The sequence below is a fragment of the Leptodactylus fuscus genome, chromosome 4 (assembly GCF_031893055.1).
Source record: "Leptodactylus fuscus isolate aLepFus1 chromosome 4, aLepFus1.hap2, whole genome shotgun sequence".
Lineage (NCBI taxonomy): Eukaryota > Metazoa > Chordata > Amphibia > Anura > Leptodactylidae > Leptodactylus > Leptodactylus fuscus.
The window spans coordinates 183123509-183147595 of NC_134268.1; the positions used below are offsets into that span (position 1 = coordinate 183123509).

Consider the following 24087-nt stretch of genomic DNA (forward strand, 5'->3'; position numbering starts at 1 on the left):
AGTAGTGTGTGTGTGTGTGTATATAAATATTATATATAATATCCTTAATATCTGTATATCTGTCTTTATATGTAGACCTAAATCTATGTAGATTTGGGATTGATATAGAAGTGAATATACATATACACCATATATGGTTGCTGCATGCAGATAAATGTCTAGGTATGTATTGGACAGGTATGTCAGCAGACAGTGTCAGTGCCCCTACAATATACATTCTCACCAAAATCAGCTCATAGGACCAGGTCACATATCTTAGAAAGTTATGGGACTATTATGTCAACCATATCTATCTATCTATTTATCTATCTATCTATCTATCTATCTATCTATCTATGTGTAGTATTAAATCTTTAGTGTCCCTTTAGGCTCAGTAAACTAGCTGCATATGTATAAATAACCTGGGACTGGGAGCTTCTGGCTGGTGGAGCTAGTACAAAGGAAATATATTGGGTAGCAAGGATCAGAAGAGATTCCCAGCACTTACAGGACATTTGATGTGGTGCCCAGTACGAGGACTATAGCTTCTCATCATAATAACATTAGTCACAGCCCTGGTGCAGGCGCACAGCTTGCTGCCATAGACCAGCTCAGAGCGTGGTGCGGGCTGGAGCGTACTAGTAAGAAGAAACCTCTTTGATGGCAGTTCTGCAGACAGTTGGCGAAATGACACTCACATGCTTAACTTTTGTCATGCTGTGGTATTTACTAGAGGCCACAAAGTCATTGTTACTTCATAGAGGAGCGTGTGCTAGGAGTTTACGTCCAGGTTCTAGAAGGTACCCCTGGGTGACTCTGATAGATCTCATCCATTAATGAAACATTTAGTGTCACTTGTACTGTAGATCATTTGTCACGGTCACTTATTATGGACATTGAACTGAACCTAGCTTATAAGTGCTATACATGGTATGTTTGTCCCATGCAAGAAACCTATAGTATATAGTGGTGGTCCCCAGTGGTGAGATGATCACAAGTCAAATTCAACACAAAGAGACGGTAGTAGCAATATGTTACCACTGGAAACTATTCCAAATACTGTAAGGCCTCATTCATACAACAGTGTACATAGGTTGGGTCCGAAGTTGGATGGCACATGGATGATGTCCACAAAACAGACAAGAATAGGAGCTGTCCTGAGTTTTGCCCAATACATGGGCTCAGGATAATATACAGACCTGTATACGATGCCATACATAATGGGTCAGTGTGCAAAACATGGCTAGCACATTTACCATATATACTATCATGTACATTTGGCCTTACAATGTAATAAAGTTATCAAGTGTCACACTTGATGATGTAGGGTTTGTTTGCACTGAGTTTTCATTTCAGGCTTCTCCTTTTATATGTCGTTCAGGCTACATTCACACAATAGAGGTGCAAAACGGCCGTAAAAAAATGGCTATTTTTTCACACCCGTCTTGCACCCAAGGGGAAGAGCTTTCATGAATCCCCCATACATTTGAGTATATGGAGGGAATTGTGAAAATGGAGAGAAATAGGACTTGACCTACCGGTATATTTTAATGTCCAGTTACAATGGACCATGAGAAAAAAGGTGATGTGAATAGCCCCCATTCACAAACATTGAATTTGTGTGACGCTAGCCTCACTGTCTTCCTACTTTTTTATAGACGTAATTCATATAGTACAAAGTTTTTAGCGTGAGGAATTATCTGATGGGAAGAAAGCAGCACATCAGTGACCACACACAAATTCTCCATTGCAACCTCAGCCTTGGATTTCTGCCTCAGATTCTACTGCAAATACGCGTTATCTTCTGACGTCCATTTGTATCATTGTGTGACACCTGACACTGCATATTTTCTGCATATTTTCCTGTTTTGGTCAGTTTTTTGTATCAGTGTTTGTAAACCAGGAGAGGGAACTACAGATAAAAAGTTTAGGACCTGTTCTGTGTTACAAATACTGATATGAAGCATTGACTTGGGAATAAGACCTTATACTGAGGTGCAGCCATATGTATGCGGTCACCGAGGTGTTCATCTGTTACACTGGTTCAGTCTGCTTTTAACCTTAGCTGACATTCATACGATCTATGAAACATCCTTTTTTTACGTCCATTTTGCACCCATGGCCTCTTTCATGGCTCCATCATACAGTGTGTTGAGGGGTTTGTGAAAACTGAAAGAAATAGAGCAGTTGTAGAGGGAAAATCTGAAATCTTATGTCGTCATAGGTTCCACAAAGGATACATTATGTTGAAACTAAATGTCCTGGTACCGGTATTAGTAGAAATGTTTTGTTCTTTCCATGTTGAGGCTCAGTAGCCATTTTTACCCGTCACCATCATGTCCACATAGATCCAGGAATCTTTTGATACATTTAGGATCAAGCGATTGTGTCCGTATATTGTTTCCAGTAGTTATTTCAGCCCTTGCTTTTCTATGTTATTTATATGCCATACATTGGTGACATTTGTTTGATAATATTCTGGGTATTTGCCTGATACATTGGCCCAGGTTTACTGTAGTGGTTACGACTAGACACTGGTGTAAAAGTGGCATGTCCTTTGTGCATCTTATTGCAACTTGGTGCATCTAGTATCTAGTTTGAGCTAATATTTTTCTGACTTTCTGGACATGTGGGTGTGGATTCTCAGAAAAAGAGGGCATGTGTGTCATAAAATTCTGGCTCAGAGTAAGCTAACTAAGGGTAAGTTCACACAGGGTCTTTTTGGTCTTGCGCCTCAGACGGAGGCCACCTCAGGTTCCGGACCAAAGACTGGTAGCCGCGACTGAAAGCCGGAGCACTGCACCGGTATCCAGTTGCGCACTTCGCTCCAGATTAGGCCCAATGAATGGGCCTAGTCGGGAGGAGGGAGAGTCTTCTGGCCGAGCATCTCACTTTTTTTTCCGGCAGCCGGAACAAACAGCTCCCGGAAAAAAGAGCTGAGCGCCTCCCATTGATTTCAATGGGAGCCGTCTTTTTGGTCAGGATTTTGAGGTGGATATGGCCTCAAAATCTTGACCAAAAAAACCCCGTGTGAACTTACCCTGAAAGTTCCAGTCTAAAGATCCTCCAGTTTCCACTGTTTACCTGGGTCACTGTGTATGGAGATTGATAAGTCCCTGGTGTAGATAAACATTAGGCCTAGATGGTTGTTACTAGAATGTGACTTTTTGGATGATTTCTATGTATGTGTCTTGGTACTCTATAGCACATTTATATATTTATGTCTAAACTAGGTCAGTTGCTTCTTGACTTTATTACTAACAGCATAAGTTCTGGGTTCTTATCTGCTTTGAAGTCTCTGCTGGAGAGACCACTGGAAATTGGCAAGAAAAAAGGCCTTTTTTTTCTTGCCACTTTCAGTTTCAAAACGGCGGAGACACGACAGGACCCCATTATAGTCAATGAGGTCCGCCGGGCTCTGGGTCTAACCGCTGTTTTAGCGTTCCAGCTGTCTGTCGTTCAGGTCCCCCAATGGACCAAGAGCCGGTGCTAGTGTGAACCTAGCATCAGATGGGGGAGACATAGGCAGTAATTGGAGGAGGGTAGTCGCTGTAAACTCGCTAGCAGCCAAACTGCTGTATATGGATAGTGGATAGGATATAAGCAAATCTCACCCACGTGCTGTGACTAAAACCTGCAGCACAAGGTGTGGATTTCCATCGGCAGCATATCGGTTATTGTTTCATCTGCAGCTTTCAGCCATTGCAATCCAAATGTTGAAAAGCGAAAACCGCAGAAAAATACCCAATTTCTAGTGTTTTTTGTTATATATCGGTGACTTGTAGCATGCTGCAGAAATTCCCTAAGGGCTAGTTCACACGCCCCCTCACAATAGAGGTCTATGTAGACCACTAGCAATCTTTTTTCCGCGAGTAGTTTGTTCCTGCTCGCAGAAAAAAGAAGCGAGCTGCCCTTTCTTGAGGCAGACGCCGCAGCGGAAATCACCACGGCGCGCTCACGTCAAGACAATCCCTCCGGACTAGGCCCATTCATTTTGGCCTAGTCCAGAGCGGGAAGGTGCGACAATCATAACTAGCCGCAGAAAGCGCTTTTTGGTCCTGATTCTGATGCGCTTCCCGCGTCAAAATCAGGACCAAAATACACAGTCACTAACCCCATGTGAACTAGCCCTTACCCTCATTTGGGCCTAATCCGGCGCGGAGTGTGCGACTGGATGCCAAATCGCAGCTACCCGTATTTTGTTCGGGAACCTGAGGAAACCTCCGCCTCAGGACACTTCTATGTACATAAGGTGACCAGGAAGGTCCTGCCAAAATCATGGGTTCGGCTATGCAATGTGTCTGTCTGCCTTTAGTCTTCTATATCTGATATTAAATGACTTCAGTAGTCGCCACAAATAATATATATAATACTAGCTTATACCTGCGACTTCGTCTGAGGTGATTTGAGAATTGGGCGGACACAGACGTGTGAAACTGTAAAAGTGCTTTAAAAAGTTTGGTGGGCTAGCAAATGTGATGTGATGTGTTATATTGTGTATGTAGTGATACAGACAATGTGATGCGTTGTATTTGTCTGTATCACGACATACACAATGTGATGCGTTGTATTGTGTATGTCGTGATACTGACAATGTGATGCGTTGTATTGTGTATGTCGTGATACAGACAATGTGATGCGTTGTATTGTGTATGTCGTGATACTGACAATGTGATGTGTTGTATTGTGTATGTCGTGATACAGACAATGTGATGTGTTGTATTGTGTCAGACAATGTGATGTGTTGTATTGTGTCAGACAATGTGATGTGTTGTATTGTGTATGTCGTGATACAGACAATGTGATGTGTTGTATTGTGTATGTCGTGATACAGACAATGTGATGTGATGTATTGTGTATGTAGTGATACAGACAATGTGATGTGTTATATAGTGGAAAGCTATATGTAAATGTGAGTGAGTAGAGTGAGGGCTACTCCTGAGGTGACAGTAAGGAGTGTGCAGGCAGGTTGAGGCAGGAAATGCCAGGCAGTGTGTGTGAGTCTATAGCTGGGGCTAGGAGTCCTGCTTTTGTGAGTCTCCTGCTAGGAAGCCATGTTGTTTAGTGGCACCAAAAGTAGCCTATGACTCAATCCTGAGGGAAAACTATGTTTGTGGAAAATTGCACGCAAATCCGTCCAGGCGTTTTAGCGTGATTGAGGAACAAACATCCAAACTCACAAACATCCAAACACAAACTTTCACACTTATAATATTAGTAGGATACCAACTAGTGCATGCAGCCATGATAAGGATGCTCAGTGCTGCTAGTTGCCCTGGCTAGTAAAAGGTATAGCCACATTAGCCAGACAGCACTCACGTCTGAAGCCAATGCAGTATCTGGGGATAGAATTTTGTTTAGAAGAGCAGTCCTCTCGCAAGACACAGATTACCGAAATGGCCTTGAGGGGTGAAGCAGGGTCACCTAGAAATAATAAACCAACATCTATCATTAATGGCAAAGATCATTCCAGATGAATTGTTTAAAGGGGAACGGTCACTAGGCCCCCTACTCTGTTATATTTCCCTATAGCTGCCTCATTGCATTTCTTATAGGGATGTGGCTGTCTAGCAACAAGTACACAACGTCTTTTTGTACGGGTTTGTCTTGTTGAAAAGCAGAATATGTTATTTCAATAGGAATGCAAGAGTCATTTTCTTCTCGTCTGACCTGCTTTTTCTTGTACACAATTTATTTTGCCTTGTTACAGGTTTCCATGGTCAGTTGAAATATCTAATGTACACTTCACCACATAGGAAGATATCACTATTATAAGTGGCGCATTTAGCTCGGTCTCCCCTACTAGATGGAGGCTCAAGTTCCACCTCTGTATGTCAGTACAGTTCATGGGCACTACTCATGCTTCTCAGGAATCATTAAACTGGTTCTCCAGGCTTTATAATTGACCTTTCCTTATGAAAGGTCATCAATTAAATAGCGGCTGGAGTCCAACAACTGGGCCCCCAGCCATTCAGCTCTTTGAAGAGGCCGCGGCGTCTTCAGGACTTACCAAGGACAGTGCCGTACATGGGAATGAGTGCCGGTCAGGCTGGGTAACCATTGTACTTGACGTCACATGGCCTGTGCTCAGGAACGCTCAGGAGCTGCCGCTTCAAACAGCAGATCTGTGGGGACACCATATTGAACCCCCAAGGATCTTCAGTTGATGACCGGCATGAATTTGGAAGCCCTGGAAACCCACTTTAGGCTAAAGCCTCACATAGCAAGCTGCAGCCTAAAAATCCTGCATTTTTTTCCAGAGTTTTCCTCTGCAGACTTTCTGCCTCTATTATACCCACACAAAAATCTCCAGCATCTATGTAGATATAATTGATAAGCTACAATTTCCGCTGCAGATTTTTTTCTGCAATGTGTGGATGGGAATAGTCAGAATCCCTTCCACTTTGCAGGTACTGAAATACATAGCATTTTTTGCTGTGGCATTTCGTAGGACCCCGATCTCAAACAGACGCCAACCATTTATCAACAGAGGCAGTGAGTATGGACCATCAGCAGAATAAGCAGCCTGTATTGTGACAATGTAGTGCTGCCACAGACTCGTGACCAGCTCATAGCTGCAGCCGCTGTCACTACCGCATGGACAGAATACAGACCGTCAGACAGAATGCCAACGCTTTGTTTCAGGATTATTGAATCCCATCCAGTTGTAAAATGGGCAATCCAGTAATAAGATTATGGGAAGCTCTTCCAAGTTATGTAATTTCTAAAAGAACATCATTAAAGTGGCTCCAAACTGGAACATTTTAACATCATTGTATAATCCTGTTTTATGTAGTGGCTCTAGGGCATGTGTGTTTGTCTACGTGTGTGCATGTGTATTTGTGTCTGTGTGCGAACTTGAAGAACAGAAACTAGCTGTTGTCCATAGACTGTGGCCCCTATTACAGCTTGAATGGACTGCAATAGCAGATGCAAGCCACAAACAAGAATGGCGCTGTTTCTGTTTAAAAAACAATCTTCTACATCCCCTTCACTGTATTGCATAGGCTCTATTATGTAGATAGTGGCAACACTATCAGTCACATTTGTCTCGGGGGCACTTATAGCCTCGTTCCCCTACATGTGTAACTTCATAGGTATCTGAAAGCACCAGGTAGATACATGTTTCTAGTACGTTGCAGTTTAATAAAGTTCACGTACTCGCATATATTCCCTCTAGAATTCCTCAGTTGATCTGTCGAAAGGTTAGATTTTTCCAGCCTTCTGCCTGCACAGACTTCATCTAAAATCACAGTTATTTTTTCAGGGCGCAGTGAGGTGGGAAATAAGTATTGTTTCTGACAGCTCTATGCAGATATCCATACAAGGTTGTTGTAGCATGCCTCAGTCCTGAGCTCTAGTAACACGGTCTAGAAGCTCTAAGGGCAGCGTACTGGTTTTACCTTTAGGCTCCAGGTTGAGAAACTACCGCAATTTGGCTGCAGAAAAAACGCTGCAGAAAAAAAAAATGCTGCATCTTACAAGTACCTGCAAAGTGGATGGGATTCTGGCTAATTTCATCCACACATTGCAGAAAAAATCCATAGCAGAAATGCTGTGATCTAAAAAAAAAAAAAAAAAAAAAAAAAAAAAAAAATGCTTGCGCTTTTGTAAATCACAGCATTTCAGTTGTATATACGGAAACACTGGTGTTTTCCGTATAGGTATAATAGGCGCAGAAAACCGTGATGCGTTTTGGCTGCAGCTCGCTCCGTGGGATCTTAGCCTAAGGCCTAATTCACTTGGGACGAAGGGGGCATATTTTGGTCCTGATTTTGACGCGGGAAGCCGCGTCAGAATAGGACCAAAATACACCTACCGCGACTGTTGTGGCTTCCGACAGTCGTGGCTTTCCACTCCGGAGTAGGCCCAAATGAATGGGCCTAGACCAGAGCTGAATCAGCCGCCGAATCCGCCTGAAGAAAGGGCAGCTCGCTTCTTTTTTCTGTGAGCGGAAACATTCCGCTCATGGAAAAAAGTAAGCTAGCGGTCTACATAAACCGCTCTTGTGAGGGGGGCGAATTATGAAGTGGATTCAGCTCTTAAGGGAACTTTCACCACCTCCATCAACTTTATCTCTTTGCATCTACTGCACTAATTCTGGCACAGTTGGAATTTGTTTTTCTATTCCCCGCCATTCCTGAGTAATTGGTGCACTTAGTATACTAATTAGGCTTTCCATCGTCAGGAGGGCAGTCCTAGGCTAGAGCAGACAGACAGGGACCACCCACCTGACTATAGGGATGTTTAATTAGCTGAAAAACTAACCAAGACAGTTGCTCTGGAATGGTGGGGCTACAAAAAAAAATTCTAACTATATTGAAATCAGTGGAGCAGCGCCTATTGTAGGATGTTTGTTGTTGATTTTGCTGCATTATTTTGGAGCTAAAATGGATTTAGTAGAAGGAGAAGGGAGAAATATAAGTGCTATTTACTACCTTGAAATGCAACATGGGGCCTTGACCTTAGACTGGAGTCCCACATGCAGTTTGAGGCACACATCCAGTAGGTAAAATAATAAGTCCGTCATTCACATCCACACTTGGCTTTGGCTCAACAAATCTGCACCAAAACTGACCCCTAAAATTGATGTGTGATTCCAGACTTCTCTGGAATATCTGGCCCAAGTTGCTGCGTGTACTGGGGCTCCTAGCTCATGCTGTGTGTGAATTGCTCGGCATCCCCTCCAGCTCGCACAGGTTTGTCTTTATTTTCTTAGCTGGAATATTACAGCATATGTATTTCATTATGTTAGTCATTTCCATGGAAAAATGACAGCGCAGTCTTGATCTCTCGTACAAGTCTCTCTTTTCAGCTCAGGTTGCAACAAGTTATGGTGTGAAATTTGTAAAGAAAATGTGTTGCAGGTGCCTCCATAATGGTGCGAACACGTGTCAAATCTGCTGCGGATTCTGTGCAGAAGATTCTGCTGTGGAAAAGCATGTGCCTGCAGATTATTTTTCTCACTTGTTGAGTTTTTTTTGTTTGGTTTTTTTTTTTCAGATATAATTGTATGATTTTATGTTCTCCTTATAACTCCTATGGGCAGAAGCCCCAAAAATACACAAATTAAAAATCCTCACATATGATGTTATCTGCAGGATAAAAAAAAGGCGGAAGTACGCTCATAGGGCTTGTTCACACGGGGCAAGAGGAGACGGATTTTGACGCTGAATCCTCCTCAAAATCCGCCCCCTCACAATAGAGGTCTATGCAGACCGCTAGCGTTCTTTTTTCCGCTAGTGGTGTATTCCCGCTAGCGGAAAAAAGAAGCGAGCTGCCCTTTCTTCAGGTGGATTCCGCAGTTGATACGGCTCCGGCGTCCGCAACGCGCCACGCCATTCTTTTGGGCCTACTCCTGAGTGGGAAGCCGCAGCTGTCGGAAGTCGCAGGAGGCGCATTTTGGTCCTATTCTGACGCGGCTTCCCGTGTCAAAATCAAGACCAAAATATGCCATCCCGTGTGAGCGGGGCCATAGATTCTCATTGTTTTGAAAACTGACATTTTTCACGTGTCGTGTGCATAAGGCTGAATTTGCTGTGATTCGTCATTACCGTGATCCAAAAAATATAACACTGCTCAAAATGTGTTGCCAGAGGGAATGAAAATATTCAATTGTCAGTCATTTCCTACATTTTGAGGAATACATAGATCTAATAACAGAGGCTTCGCTAGTGTGATTTCACAAGGAACTTTTTTCTCAAACAGACATGTCAGGAGAGGTGACGGGACCTTTTTAACCTTCAGTGACAAATATTCTAAAAACAACAAAGCGATAAATGAGACGATCAATAAAGCACATTACTGATACACGGCTCCTCGGTTTATTCATTTATTTATTTTGCTGATGGGTCTATTATAAGTTAAAGAGGTCAAACGCGTCTTCTTGACTGTGTCTATAACATTCTTGGCTTTATCTGTAGTGTTACACACATCACATTTGCTCGTGTTCATTCGCCCTTCAGATATATCCATGTCAGTACTTTATTTCGGTAAGGTAGAGGCCCTGCGATAAAAACAAAAAAACCCTCTTTTTTCATTACCTTTAAAATGGATGGGATTCTGGCTAATCTCATCTACTCATTACAGAAAAAATCTGCAGCAGAAAAGCGACATTTTCAAAAATGCTTGGGCTCTTGAAGTTCACAGCATGTCACTTAGGGCTCGTTCACACGGGGCAAGAGGGTGCGGATTTTGGCGCTGAATCCTCCTCAAAATCCGCCCCCTCACAATGGAGGTCTAGACAGGCTGCTAGCGTTCTTTTTTCCGCTAGCGGTTTGTTCCCACTAGCGGAAAAAATAAGCGAGCTGTCCTTTCTTAAGGCAGATTCTGTGGCTGATTCAGCTCCGGCGTCCGCCTCGCGACAGCACCCTCCGGATTAGGCCCATTCATTTGAGCCTACTCCGGAGCGGGAAGCCACAACTGTCGTAAGCCGCGGCAGGAGCATTTTGGTCCTATTCTGACACAGCTTCTTGCATCAAAATCAGGACCAAAATACACCATCCCATGCCCACCTACTGAAACGCAGGTGGTCTTTTTTTTTCCCCTATCAGTATGTCTTTTTGGAATATCCATGCGTACACAGAGAACATACAAACTCCTTGCAGATGGTTTTTTGCCCTTGGCGGGATTTGAACACCAGGAGCCCAGTGCTGCAAGGTTGCAGTGCTAACCACTGAGCCACTTCTAAATCACAATGAAAAACACTCTTCTCTACATTGAAAGTCGCAGCAAACCAGTGCTGCTGGAAAAACAGTGGAAGCAACTTATCACGTTTTTTCACAGAAGGTCTGCATACCTATGCGGAAACGGCCAGTGTTTCCATAGGTTAATTGACATGCTGCGATTTCTAAAACCGTGACGTAGTGTTTCTGCATCGTGTATTTTTGCAGGTAAATTTGACGTGCAGCCTTTCTGCAGCTTTTTTTTTTCTGCTATGTGCAGATGGGATTAGTCAGAATCTCATTCACTTTCCTGCAAAATACAGTTGTTGTTTTTTTCTGCAGCAGGAAAAACGCAGTGTTGGGACCATAGTGATTTTGGCTTGTTTTGAAACAATACAGTCCAGTAGCAGCAAAGTGAATGGGATTCCATTAATCCCATCCACACATTGCAGGGAACAAAAGATGTGCAAAAGTTTTATGTTCTTTTTAAATGCAATTAATGTTAATTTTAGGGAATTACAAGGGCTTTGGCTACACTTAATAGGGGGAGAAACAAGTTTTTCTCCAGTGTTTTCAAGGCTAAGACCCTATATAGCAGGCCGCAGCAAAAAAACTCACTGAGGGAAACATGAAGGCAGCAGTGCATCACAATTTTCCCTGCAGTGTTTGCAGATATTTCCTCCACGGACTTTCTGCCTCCATTATACTTATAGGGAAACTGCCGGTGTTTCCATAGGTATAATTGGCATGCTGCGATTTCCTAAACCGGAACAGTTTCCAATGTTTTGGAAATCGCAGCATGTCCTCAGCACTTATTTTCACATAGTGTGGGGATGGGATTTGCTGGCATCCCATCCACTATACGGTGACTTAAACGCTGCGTTTTTTACACTGCGTTTACGCCATACGGAGACACCCCCCCCCCCACCCCCCCCAAATGGAACTCTGAATACAGGTGTAAATGAGCTCTAGGTTATAATATACAATTATTGATATTGTATACTTAGATGGGTATTTTGTTGGATATTTGCTTTTAATCACAAGCTTTATAGTGAGGATTCTTACTGTTTCTGACTGGCCATGGCAGTCGGCCTATTAAGAAGGCCTTGAGTCGGAGTCGGGCTGTTCTGCAGGTTTCCCACCTGCGCCCACTCCTTTCACAGGCACAGGGAGGAAATCTTGCGCATGCGCTGTAGAGATCCTAACTGTGGCCTCAGCCTCTGTATAATTCTCCCCTACTATGTGTGAGGACATAACCTCTGATGGAGCTGTAAACTACATTGCTTCATAGAGTAACACCCAGCTAAAATAATTCTCTAAAAGTGAAGGCCATATTTTCACATGGAAAATTTACAGCGTTACAATTTCTGACCAATCTGTACGGGTGATAAACTATTCCTCTTATCTTACTGACAGATCTCCACACATGTCTATGACTGGATATTCACTATGTAAAATACTGTAGTTTCATATAATCAAACCCAGGACCTTAAAAGGAATGTATCACCAAAAACTGCCTACTTTTTATGTGAAACTAAAGAATGTTTTAATTTTCAAATTTTTTTTTTTTTTAAAAGTGCTATACCCTGCTATTTATAACGCCTAAAAATAGATTGGCACTTGTCGATTCTGTAGGGATTTTAATAGCAGACGTCACCTGATTTAGATCACAAACAAGACTAGAGCTAGCATTAAAATAGAAGTTCACAGCTCTACAGATGTCACCCATATGGGCCATCATTGCATCCACTGCAGACAATAGATGATGTCACATCTTATCTACTCCCCTCTCTGCACAGATCATGTCTAGAAAACTCTTCCTCAGTGAGTCGGCTTCAGACTATTGCTGTAAAGCATAGCACTAAATGTTGTTAAGGCTAAGGCAGCCAAAAAGTGCTGTGGGAAAAACCGCAGCAGCAACGCATCGCGGTTCTCCCCACATTGCTTAAGACAGAAAGTTCTCAGACGTTTCCTCCTGTGGATTTTCTGTTTCAGTTATACCTATGGGGAAACCGCTGGCATTTCCGTAGGTATAATGGACATGCTTCGATTTCCAAAAACGCACTGTTTTTGGAAACTGCATTGGGTCCACAGCGCAGTTTTTACCGCAAAGTGAGCATGGGATTTGTTAGAATCCCATCCACTTTGCCCTGACTGTATAAAACGCGGCGATTTTTCCTGTTGTGTTTCCGCCGCAGGATAATCGCGCTGTTTACACCACATGGGACCCTGGCCTATTAGTACAGAGGAGAATCTCAAGCAAGATGGCTGCCCCATAATAATGTATAATGTATAGAAAATAAAATAATTCTACAATCTGAAAATTTCACGATCTGGTTTTTATAAATACAATTGATACATTCCTTATAAGGAGAATGTGACATCAAAAAGACAATCTGTGTAAATTATTTTGTATGTTAAGCATATTTTGTTGTTGGTGATTTTTTTTTTTTTTTTTTTTCTATGACTTAGTTGGTGGGGGTCTGACCCCAGCACCTTGAGAGATCAGCTTTTTGGAGAGGCCACACTGTTTGAGTGAGCAATGTGGCCTGTTCAATGAATACCAAGCACAGTGCTATGCATCAGGTAGGGGCTGATATTAGTATTACTGCTCAGCCCCATTCACTGGAATGAGACTGAGCTGCTGCTAATGGATGAACGTGATGTCATCAGAACATGGCAGCTAATACAGCACTGGTGACTTCTTCAAACTGCTGTGTTCCTGGGTGTCAGACCTCCACCCATCACATATTGATGACCTATCCTAAAGAGGTGCAGCTTAGATAAGATGAGCACAGAGAATGAAATGAAATCTTCAACTAGGAAATAGAAAAATAAAATGTAATCTTATCAGTTTTTAATTTGTAAAGAGATATATAAATCATACATTCCCTTTGTAATGATCATACATGGGCACATACAATGAAGTGAATGTAGGCCGCCCCTGAAATCACCTATGTTTACAGAGTCTGTTTGTGAGTCAATAGGGCTTCAGAGCAGGGATGGAAAATGTGACCTGCACCTTGTGACAGGTGCCCAGCCATTATGTCAGACGGGGAATTCCTTCCATTCAGACTGATGATAATAATTGCTTACCGCCTAGAAGATCATTTGCAGGCAGACACAAGCTCTCTAAAAAAACATCAGCGGCATCGACACTACAGGCAAAACCTAATCATAATGTCATGTGGTGAACAAGTGCTGTACATTAGGCTGAGGCCCCATGTTGCAGAAACGTAGCTTTTTTATTTGTTATGGTTTTTGAGCCAAAGCCAGGAGTGGATTGAGTAGAAGGTAAAAGTATAAGGGTTCCTTCACACGGCGTAAGCACGCCGCTCATTTATACACGTGTCCGAGCGCGGTGCTTCAAAACAGAGCCCATTGATTTCAGTGGGAAGACCGCGTATATCGGTATATATATATATATATATATATATATATATATATATATATATAGATATATCGGCATATACGAGCGCTTCCCATTGAAATCAACGGGCTCTGCTTTGAAGCGCTCACACCGTGTGAAGGGGCCCTAAGAACTTCCTATATATTTTCCATTCCTTCTGTAGCCACTAATAGTACACCAAATCTGCAACAAAAAAAGATGTGTGAAGGCCAGTGTGCTTGTATGACCCATACTCAAATCACTGCTATGGGGCTATTCCTGGGGGGTCCGACCACTGGATTATCAAGCGATGTGCCCCTTATCTCCAGGGCTGTGGACCAAACTTACCAACTCCTTCAGCTAAAAAAAATTAAAGTAATTTATTTTGTTATATTATCTAATTATATTAATGTATAGCTTGTTACATATTTAATTTTATAGCAGTTTAATCACTAGATTTTAATGAACTTGTGGATTTCTGGTGGTTTGGCGGAGTAACTCCTTTGGCACCATCCCTTTAAATGTATGCTTTTACGGTATTTATCACAGTGGGGTCATTGGCGTCCTCTATTTAATTCATACGTCTGTTAAATGGAGACCGTAAGTGTGATGTGAACAGAGCCTGAGAGAGGGCTCACAAATATAAGATGTCTATTTTTTCTGAAATTCCTATCTATGTATTTCTGTGTGTATACTTTGTGTATAAATCCTTCTTTCTATAGCACTGTATGAATATTCTGGGTCCCTTATAGAAGGCGGCGTACAGACACAGCGCATGAGTCACGGTGAGCTTTTCAATCACAAAGTTAATGGCTGTGAAATGTCTGAGACAACTGCGAGTATTTCCAGTAGTTTGAGGGTATTTGCCACTTTTGTCAAGTCTGCCGTGTTTCGCTTGAGTGCTGCTGGCTCTCCCGCTCCATACAGACGCCGTATTGTTCCTGAAGAATGTGCTATTTAGGGAGAGGGCTTATGGAGCGCGCGGAGGGCTCTGTTTGTACTGATTTGTTTTACATATGCCATATCAGATACTAATCAGCCACCCACCAACTCCCTGTAGTATCTCTGGCCGCCTCTACACCCACTGTTCAATGCACTTCCTTGTTTTTCTAAAATGACATTTATGGAAAATATGGCCCTATCTATTTACATACACATTTTCAATCACTTTCATTTTTTTTTTGTTCCTTTCAAAGAAAGACTACAATGTCTGTTCTTTCTCACCATGCAACTGTGAGACTGCTTTCAGCCAGGCCTCTGGCGAATTGGCTGCTCCCGTATAAATCTCGATGGAAATCTAGTGAAATATCCTGGAGCTATTCCACAAATATTAGAGGTTAATAACTTACATTCACTTTGGTAGTAACTTCACAAGTTGTTCAGGTCCACTAAAATAGCGGTAACATAAGGAGCCCAATGAATCCCATTGACTATAATGGGGTCTGTTGTTATTAAACTTATTTTCAGCAGACACTGCAATGGAATCTCCAATAGATGTGAACGTAGCTTTAAAGGATTGGTCATGAATATTACATCTGTCACAGCCAGAATCCCTGCAGAACAAGCGCTTCACGACAGCACAGTTCACGGTAATGTTTCCATGCTGGATCTATACTGTCCACCCATCGTACTACAGGCTAGTTCACACAGGGCACGGAATGGCAGATTTTGGTCCTGATTGTGATGCGAGAAGCCGCGTCAGAATAGGGCCAAAATGCGCCTGTCACGGCTTCCGACAGTCGCGGCTTTCCGCTCTGGAGTAGGCCCAAATGAATGGGCCTAGCTTGGAGGGTGCTGCCGCGAGGCGGACGCCGGGGCTGAATCCACGGAATCCGCCTGAAGAAAGGGCAGCTCGCTTCTTTTTTCCACAAGCGGGAACAAACCACCGCTCACGGAAAAAAGCAAGCTAGCAGCCTACATAGACCTTCATTTTGAAGGGGCGGAATATGACGTGGATTCAGCACCAAAATCTGCCCCCTCTTTCCCCATGTGAACGAGACCTGAGTGCAACAGTGCCTTAATACTTCAGCAGTGTCCCATAGACTTCAATAGGGCAGCGCTGCAGTACCTAAGATCTCCTTTCTACCTCTGACAGCTAACAAAATAGTCCTGTCTTACTTCCCCTATAGAGGGATAGTTTTCTTTTCGGCTCAGGCCCCACGTAGTGGGCTGCAACAAAATATTGCCGCAGGAAAACCCATAGCGAAAACGCATCAAGTTTTTTCTTACAGTACTTTTCAAAGAAAGTTTGCAGAGGTTTCCTCTTCGGACTTTCTTCTTCCATTATACCTATAGGGAAACTGCCAGCGTTTCTGTAGGTATAAGTGACATGCTGAGATTTCCAAAACCGCAGCATTTCCACTGCACATATTTTTCTGCAACGAGCAGATGGCATCCACTTTGCAGGGATTGTAACACACTGTGGTTTATGCCACATGGGGCCTCCGACCTTAAGCTGTTTTACTATTTCTATTGGCTCTGCAATAAACCTAGATTAATCATATATTCCCCTAGCTGTGTGGGCGTGCACATCGCTATACACTTTGAACACTGGTTGGCGCCATACTATGTCAGCAAATGAATAGAAAGCATAACACATCAGCTGAATGTCTTGCACCGCTGGTTTACTTATTTTTGTTCAGCAGGGTATGGCTATCAGGCAGCACTCACTCAGTGCCTGGTATCCATTAGGTACTCGTTCACACTTATTCAGTGCTGTGCATCGATCTCTGCCTCCCTTTGAAAACAATGGGCGTCAGATTCAGGACTCTGGCCCTGCTTTTAAGTTGCCAAATTCCTATGTGAGAACATACCCTAAGGAAGAACATGATTTGCATTGGCAGATTCAAAACTTCCTTTAGCTACAACTTTTTTTTTATTTGATGTAGTTCATACCATATACATTTTTTTTCTATCCTTTTCAACAATCTTTCTTGCTTTGTGGGGCTGCAGCCAAAAAAACACATAGTGGCGGATTAAAAGACAGGAGTGGATTGAGCAGAAGGTAGAAATATAGCATTAAGGCACCATCATGTATAATCTGTGCGGGCACGGGAGCTCATCTCTGCAGGAGACCATTGGTATCATTGTATAACCTATAGAATGTATGAAATGCACAACACCCCTCTAAATATTCATCCCATGATATATGTATATAGACTGTACACCATATTCTTGCCTGATCACTGTACTGCAGCCTTGTGCTGGGTATGAGCCAGCTTCATGTTGAAGGCCTGAGCTCAGATCTTTGTGGTTGAAATAAGTAAACTATTTTTTTTTTTCAAACAAACTTTGCCTAAAATATATCCAGTGCTTGGAATCTGGTAGATATGGATGCCTGAAATTGTAGCTACTGGACATGACTTGTTTGATGTCTTGGGAAAGCATGCTATGAACTTGCTTTTATTTCTAAATAAAACTCTCTTACATACCCGCTTGCTGAAAAACAGGACTATCATTGACTGTGTGGGTGAGATTTTATTCTGCCTACGCTATATAGACTCCTCTTTGTGATGTTGTCATGTCTTGCATATGCACAAGCCTAAATTCAACAGATAATTTAAATAGTATTCTATATATTTGCAGAATATAGGAGATTTCTCATATTACAGTGTATTACAAATTGTCACATTTTTGTTTCAGTGACCACAATTTCAGTACATTTAGCTGCAAGAGGTGTCAGGAAGTTGTACAAGACACTACTACACCTCAGATCATCTTACTGGATACACTTCACGGATCTGTAAATGACTCCCCCGACACTTCCCTGCAATGTAACTTAGTTCCTAACTGAGAAGGACCTTTAAAAGGAACCTGTCAGCTGGTTTGGTACCACTAAACCGTCAGCATTGTATTAGCAGTTTGGGTTTAGAGTCTCAGACCTCTGTAACATACCACAGGCCATAGTTGTAGATATCAGAGTGTGAAGAGACTGAAGGACACTGGAGCTTGTGCATTGTGAAGGCACCGTGATGTATCCATGTAGCCATATCACCACTGCCATATGTTCCATGTATATAATGAGCTCTCAAAAGCATTAGATAACCACACACTGTCAATATATATATTGTGAGAAGGTGACTGGTGGGATAAGTGAGATTGCAAGACAGACGTCTGTACCAGAACCTCAGCTGTGAGAAGGCCTTTCTATTAATCACTTCTTATCCTACTAGGGAGGAGCCTTCAAACACAGGTGGGAGCTGGACCTCATTAAAGAGAACCTTTCACCTCTTGGGGCACATGAGGTTTTATATACTGCTAGAAAGCAGACAGTGCGCTGAATTCAGCACACTATCAGCTTTCACGTTCTGTGCCCCGGTGAAGAGTTATCGGTGCCGGTACCGTAGCTCTTCACTGTCAGAAGGGTGTTTCTGCCTGTCAGCCAGGAACGCCCCTCCTCACAGTAGCGTCTATTGTGCTGTACTGTGTGAGGGTAGAGGACGTGTACTATGGATAAGTACTGGGGGGGGAAGGCAGAAACGCCCTTCTGCCAGTGAAACGCTACAGTACCGGCACCGATAGCTCTTCACCAGGGGCACCGAACATGAAAGCAGAATTTGACAAACACAAAGTTGACAAGACCTCAGTTGGGCAGTTCCTAAGGGAGAGATGAGGAGCCATGTTCTGGCCTAACACTGCAAACTGGTAAGAGTTCAGTCTGAACTGTTGCCTTGCCTGTGCTATGCGTGGACCGCGTGGCTGAAGCAAGCCACATGTACAGCTAGGATTTTTGCTATTAGTTATTGTTTTTCCTGAAGTTAAGGCTTATCTTGTTTTGCCGTTTTTGTAAAATAATTGTACAGGGTAAAAAATGTTTGTACCTGAATTTTGTGTCTGTCTCTGTCTGGATCCGCTACTGCTACCACTGAGCCTATACTTCCACTAATATATATATATATATATATATATATATATATATATATATATATATATTTAGTGAAGGTAGCTGTCAGGGACACAATATCTCATGCAAACAGATTTATCTGGAAAAACAGCAAAATAAATCAACCTTGACCTCAGGCACAAAAGCAGAAGAATAAAATACAGCCTTAATGTTAGAAAAAACCCTGCTCGTCCGAGCATTAACTAAACAGTATAATGCTAACTATACGCATGGCTTACTACCAACCACAAAAACAAACAAAATAGTACCGTACCGTCACATGAGACTCTCAGTATTTTCAGGACAGACCCAGGCACCTCCTCTCACTCCCTGGATCTTCCCCGAAGTGCAGGCTCTGCAGCCTTTTATGGGCCAGTACTGAGCCTGAGACCTACACCTGGGGCTGAGGCCTACTCAAGATCCGCCCTGGACCACACATAGGTCAGGAATCTGGGGGAGATTTCCTCGGACTCCAGCACTCTGCCTGTCACAGTCTCACTATATATATATATATATATATATATATATATATATATTTACATTATACTGTATATATACACACACATAAATGTGCTGGACCGGTAGCCAAAATGGGCTCACAAAGTAGATTACATATAGCGGTTCCTCTGCTTATGTTGGATGTGACATTCCTATTGCTGTGTTCAGACCTCAACTTGTCCTGATAAATAAACCACTTCTACTCCAAGTGATGGTATAGATAACATGGCTTAGAAGAAACAAATAGCAGTGATTCTTTAGATAAGAAAGTGCCAACGACAGGTCAAGTCTGGGCCCCAAGTCATGTCAAATGGCTGTACAAATTATACTGACACTTACTCCCGCTGAAACGCTTGTCCTATTAAGTGCTCTTAATTCACACATCTATTTGGAGAACAGATGATGTCATACTTTCTGAGCATTAATATTTCATCAGACACATTCTTAAACTGGAACCTCTGATGAATAGCAAAGGGTTATTGTACAGATTATTGCAGTTTTTTCTTCAGTTGACCCTTTCGTTGCCACTAATCGTCCTCCAGAGAATTAGGTTTTGTCTTTGCATGTATCAGAAATATACTGGATCTAAGCACTAGCATATGGATTGACAAATTAGATTTGGTGAGATATCTTATATAAACATAACACTACCTGAAAATGGATCCTTAAAGGGATTTTCCAATGTCAGATATTTATTGGATAGCCACAGATTATTTCATAAATGTTTATAGACACCCCTGATCTGCGCCTATAGGTTATGTGATGGAAAGGTTTAAAAACATCCAAAATGCTTATAAATGTATTTCAGTAATCATAAAGGTTACTGACTAAGAGGTCCGAGAACACTAATGCAATAATCTTTGCGTCAGTCTCAAAACATTGTACTTCAGCTAGAGTCCGTTCTTAACCTCTCATGTGCTATATGGACCTGCTTATGCTTCTGCTAGAGGGAGAGAATTAGATGAACAGATTTTGCTTTATTTTTTATTTTCTGTTTTATGGCAGACCTCATAGCAGCTAGTCTCCACGCACCAGCTCAGGGAGAACCGAAAGTTAGGCAGAGAAAACTACTAAGATAGAGGATAAAAGATACAAAATACAGGTTATGATCAGAAACAGTGTTACGGTGGGTTCACACCAGTGCCCGATCTCCGTTTTTTAGGTTTCCGTCTTGTGCTAACAGAAGATGAAAACTGACAGACCATGTCCGGCCGTGAGCACCGGTGAGCGTGTCTTGTGCTCTCTGCGGCGAAACCGTTTTTTTTTTTTTTTTTTTAAATGAACACAAAGTCCTGCATGGTGTCTGGTTAAAAAAAAACAGTTGTGCTGCAGAGAGCACAAAACGCTCACCGGCGCTCACGGCCGGACACTTTCCAAACCCATTCAAATGAATGGGTTTGAAAAATGACTGCAGGCTTCCGTCTCCTGTCCAGTTTCGGGCAGTAAACAGAAACCTCCAAAACGGAGACCGGGGTGCAGATGTGAACGAGCCTTAGGCCTCATATAGATACACTGTAAATCAAAGGAGCTGCAGAACCGGACCGCAGAGTTTTTCATTTTATACTTTACCCGTTCCTCGGTGTAGAATTAAAAAAAAAAAAAAAATTAATAAATTATCCTGGACAACCCCTTTAAAGCTCCCCCTGGTTATGAAATAATTGTTGACTGGAGAATTGTCATTGATCAGATAGATATAATATTGTTGGTGGAAGTAGCGATAAGTAGTTTGGAGATCCCTCTGTCAGACATTAGGGGAAGTCTGCTGGTTACCATAGATGGGACTGAACACAGATGTTTTGTATGGCCAGATTTGTGGTGCAGCCTGGTGGGTGCTTTTGGACCAGTCAGTTGTTGCAGGATTATGGCCTGTTTTTTAATATTTAAAGTAAACTTTCTTTGCAAAAGCACCTGGCATGGTAAAAGGGCGCATGTCCATCTGGATAAAGTATAAGGATTGTGTTCATACATCAGTAGCAATTGACCAGATCCCAGTATGCTCAGCTCCACCAATAGGATAGGGTCACCTGTTTTCTCCTTGTGAATTGGGGAATCCATTGTTGAAAAACTGCTGTTTTTGAGGGAATTGTCATTGCTCCAAAGAGGTCAACAGCAATATCTTAGCAATGGCGGCACTAATTCACAAGGGGAATACTCTGTATAATTCAGGTGACCCTAACATATCCATCTGACAGACTTGGTTGATATGCTGGGTGCTGGTGACAGACTCTTTTACCTAACAACTGGAAAGAGTAAGTAATCTGGTAGTTGATGCAAATAGACTATAGCAGACCTCAATAATGGGGTTCTCTGGGGATATGGTGTAAAGACGAATAGTATGATAGTAATGAAACAGAATTCACTTTACTTTTTATCAGTACCATGGACAGTAAATGTGATATTGTGTAAAAGTTTCACCTTCACAAAGGCAGCTGGAGTTTTCATGCATTTGTGAAGTTCTAAAATTACCATTAAAATATCCTGGTTTAAAGGGGCTGTCCAGGCAAATTTGAACTATCCCTTTAACTTTTAAATCAGCCGGCGGTAATGGCCCTGGTTGATTTAAAAGTTAAAGGGTCATCCTTTTTTACCTGGACAACCCCTTTAAGCCCTATTAGAAACTTGACCATCAGAATGAAGATGATGACCAGCTGTTGTCACTGGTATAAGTTGTGTATTGCTACATTTTATGCCATTTAAATTAAAGGAAGATTTTCAGGTACAAAATACTTCACAAACCATTAACAGAGCTGTGTAGCGGGCCATGAATAGGATCATAAATATAGATTTTAATGTCACCATATGAAGCAGATAAAATTGAGGTGCAGTGGGGAAGATCAGGACCCGCAAGTGCTTTGATACTCTGCTTGGCTCACCGCCCTTTAGTCCTGACTGGTTAGCCTGATAGCTTTGTCACATTATACGTTATCTGGTATACACCATATAGTATATTCACCCCCCAGCCGTCCTCATGCTTTTATAGGGTATCCTTAATGGCATCTGAAAAACGTTTGTTTTTGTACAGTGTTAGCCAGTGGGTATGAAATATAAAAAACAAACAACTTGAGAGTCTTCAGTAGTTGATACCTTTTTTTAATGGCTAACTAATAATGATGACAGATTACAAGCTTTCGAAGCTCTAGGCCTCTTCTACAGGTAGATTTAAAATTCACCTGAGGAAGAAGCCGAGAGCTTCGAAAGCTTGTAATCTTTCATCATTATTTGTTAGCCATTAAAAAAAGGTATCAACTACTGAAGACTCTCAAGTTTTTTGTTTTTTATAATGGCATCTGGTGCATCAGTTGTAATACTTGAAGACTGCTAGATGAGAGTGAACAGCGATGCACTGGACACCCCATACAGCAGGTTTGTATTGTAGTCATTGTCTAACAGATCCTGTATTACGTTGATGGGACACGTTGATAGTTTGTCTACACAGTATGGCATGCGGAAGACAGAGCAGACTGTTGCCAAACATTTTATTCTGGAATGTGTTGGCGGATCTTCAGTGCTGAATCAATAATGGCATTATGTGGGAAATTACATTTTTTCCCTGCAAAGTAACAGTCTGTTTGTTTTGCATTAGAAAATACAGATATGCCAAGCTGGAGACAATTATTATTCCTCTAACCAGTATCTTTTTAATGGCTCTTGTTTTAGTATTTCATTTTGGAATGGTTTTGTGTGGGTTTTTTTTTTGTTGTTGTAAATTTAGAATTTTTATTGGCTTTTCTCACAATTAGCAGTAGTATTTAGACTATTGCACATTAATAATAAGCATGGAGCATAAATGGCTTGGTAAAGAGCTTGTCCACACAGTCTTTGTATTGTATTTACTTAAATGTGCTGGTTTTCTTGATGCCGGACTTGAGGGATCTGGGCTGGTTTTGACATGGGTCACGTGATCAGAACCAGCCTCGGTCTCTTGGTCGCATCATTAAAGAATGATGTTGGATCTGGCGGAGGTACAGAAAGGTCCACTTTACGTTAACAAAATCTTACAAATTCACTTATACGAGGGCTTCTCTGGACAATATTTTTAAGTCTCAAGATAATAGTAATGATAATTATTATAGAGACTTCACTCCCATTCCTCCCTTACATTTCATTGTAAAGAGGGATCCATGAAAACAGCCAAATATAGGACATAACTTATATCTTAAGGGTCCATGACAACAGACCATCAAAGTAACTGTTATGTGAATGTAGCCTGGGCATTAGGGCTCGTTCACATGGGGCCAGAGGGGAAGGATTTTGGTGTCGAATCCGCCTCAAAATCCGCTCCCTCACAATGGAGGCCTATGTAGACCACTAGTGTTCTTTTTTTTTCCGCTAGCGGAAAAAAGTGACATGACCTTTCTTCAGGTGGATTCCGCCTCAGGAAATCAATACAAGTCAATGGGAGGTGGAAAAACCACTAGCGGTTTTTGGCAAAAATCGCCTCACAAAAACGCCAGGCGGTTTTTTCAAAGTCCAAAGAGGACCTTCATATCCTCTAACATTGTGTGTGTTACATACTGCTGCAAAGATGACAGTGTGCTAAATCCACTTCACTGTCAGTTTTCCTGGTATCTGCCCCCCCCCCCCTCCACCGGTTGCTAGCTATGGGTGACATTAGCTTCGGTAATGATATGGTAGTCAGAGGGGCCAGCCTTTGAGCTCAGCATCATCGCTAGGTT

General features: G+C 42.2%; 1 protein-coding gene across 1 annotated transcript in view; it reads left to right on the forward strand.

Annotated features, from left to right (window-relative positions):
• Positions 1-24087, forward strand: part of ITGB8 (integrin subunit beta 8) — a 97359-nt gene that overhangs the window by 1553 nt on the left and 71719 nt on the right. The gene's annotated exons all lie outside the window — the stretch shown is intronic.